This window comes from Cryptomeria japonica, chromosome 9, assembly GCF_030272615.1.
Source record: "Cryptomeria japonica chromosome 9, Sugi_1.0, whole genome shotgun sequence".
Classification (NCBI taxonomy): Eukaryota; Viridiplantae; Streptophyta; class Pinopsida; order Cupressales; family Cupressaceae; genus Cryptomeria; species Cryptomeria japonica.
Window position 1 is genome coordinate 251,093,467 of NC_081413.1, and position 2,669 is coordinate 251,096,135.

A 2,669-nucleotide genomic window follows, 5' to 3' on the forward strand; every position below is an offset into this window, starting at 1 on the left:
TTAGGTAGTCTAGGGGAAATTGCATACACTTATGATGAAGTGGAGGAAGGAATGCCAGAAGAACCCATTGTTGCTGAAATGGATATCACTACTACTGAACTCAAAGGCTAGGAGTGGGATCTTGAGCTAAAGCAGGCAAGTAGTGCCTTTTTAGCTGATAACAATTTTGTCACATCAGAAGCATTTATGCAATTTATATGGAAACAGCACATAGATAAATATAATGCTAGATTTGAAAAGAGAAAGGCTGAGCAGCCCAATAAAGATCCAACCCTGGTGGAAGAGGAAATAAAGCAAGAGATGATGGAATAATTCAAAACCATCACCCCTGAGCAGGGAAGAGATATGGTAGCACAAGCTGGAGTGCTTATTTTACCCGAATGGGATATAGCAGATGCCCTAGTATTAGATGCAGTGAGAAAAGAGACTAAACCAATGGAGGGGATTACTTTCAATAAGGATAATGCTGCACTCATAATGTGGTCTCTCAAGAGAAATGAGAGTAAGAAAAGAAAAGACACTCCAGGGCCAAGTTACCTTGGTGGGACGATGGTGAAGAGAGTGCAGAGTACAGGGGTAGTGGAGGCTGCTAGCACTGTGTTAGAGACTGCAAAATTTAGTGTTGCAGTAGCAGAGAAGGAAGCCAAAGAGAAAGAGGCCCTCCAAGTTAAGTTGGAAGCAATTTTGAAGGCCTATGACAATGCCAAGGAGGAGGTAAGAGGTAAGGATAGCATCATTGCCAAGCTGCAGAGCCAGTTGACTGGACAACACTATCAAGGTGAGTCTTCAACACTAATGATCTCCTCTTCTCCTGCAAGACCTCCACCTACTAGCCCTATCATTGAGTTTCCACCATCTCTAGCACCCTCCAGCTCTCAAATGATTGAAATCACTCCCCAAGAATTAGAAAACTTGAAACAGGCTCAGGCCTTGTATGCAAAGAAGTATGAGGAGAGAGTAAGGGCTACAATTTCCAGTTTTGCAGATACAATAAATGCCTCATTTCTCTACAACAATGTAGGTAAAATTATGGATATATGGAATGAGATTAGGAGAGACAAGGCCATTTTGACACCTATTTTTGACAAATGGAGGCCTAGGGAGCAAGATTTAGAGTTTATGTGTGTATCCTATGATGAGGCAAGGGCCAATCCCATCATCAAATCCACTTCTGATGTCGCTAAAGTCTTAGTACAATTAGCAGCAGAAGTGGATAATGTTGATAGGAAGGTAAATTTGTGCAAAAAGGAGTACATTGATCAAGTTTTTGAGTTGCTCCCAGGAGTTTTTGCTAGCCCGGATCAATTAAAGGACAAACAAATGTGGCTTAAGGAGATAGAAGCTAAATTGTCAGTGAGAGTTAAAGGAATTATTGATCTAGATGATGCTTCTTTCTTTGTTGTGACAATATAAGAGATAGAGAAAATTATGTCACATTATGGTTTTCTTAATTCAGAAGTCAACAAAATGAGAAATTCTTGGAAAAGGTTGACTAAAACTAAAGATAAAGTGATTAATTTCTCATGGCCGACAGAAGAGGTGATTGGTGAGTGGACAACTAAATATGCCACCCATTATTCGGAACAGTTGGAGAGCGCCCCTGAAAAGGTAGAAGAGGTTGCAACTGAACAGCTTGTTGAAGAAGCTGCAGAGGCCGAAAAGAGCTTGTAACTGTTTTTGTGAAAAGCTTGTAACCTCTTTATTTTGAAAGAAATGATTGTAAAAAACTCTCCTCGAGAAGTCCGAAGCTTTGTGCATCCATGTTGTTATAAATGGATACCAGGACTAGAGGAAAGGGGATCGCAAAGAATTGTAAGAAAACGCTACAAAAATTTATCTAAGCTTTTCTAAGTCTAATGGAGAATACTCAAAATTTCTTGTAATATTTCCTGAACTAAATATCAATATACAAACCATCGGTTTTGAGTGAGGCTTTGTGTTGTCTTCAAGTGTGTTTACAAATTTGTTTACTATTTTCATTCTGAATAATCTAGAGCTATTCTGTTTGAATGGAATTGCAAAGCAATTTTAGTAGAAGTGTTCATTAGCTTTTCTCTTTAGGAAGGAAATTAAAGATGCGGGGATCACTCATACCAGTAAACTCTTTGGAAGAGACTTTGAATTTTGATGATCATAGCTTAATTTGGAATGCATAAATTCTTGTAGGTGTCAGGCATATACGAGGATTAATAGGAACCAAGCCAACAAGACGCATAAAGATGGTTTGTTTGAGGAGTATTATCTGAGTTTAGATGACTCTGTGACCTTGGATAAGGCACTGGTATTGATTGAAGTGGTTTATTGCATGTTTTGTTGATCGAAATATTGAATTTTAAGTATAGTTTCCATTCTTTGTTTTCAGTCGATTTCAAGGTGAATAGATCCACTGGTTTTCTGGACTGGTTTGCTGTGGGTTTATGTTTGAAAGTGTGAATTCAATTCACAAAGGTATACCCACCTAGGCTCTGAGTAAGTCCAAAGTGTATGAGGTTCAATCAAACCTTGTCATATGTTGTCTTGAGAATTTCCTTATCTTTGATGTCTCTTCTGCACCGAGTTTAATCATATTATTTTAAGGATGTTAAAGGAAATCAGATTTTGAAGACAACACAATCAAAGACAATTTGATCCCATGAATGAATCTAATTATTTATGATTGATGCAATGAT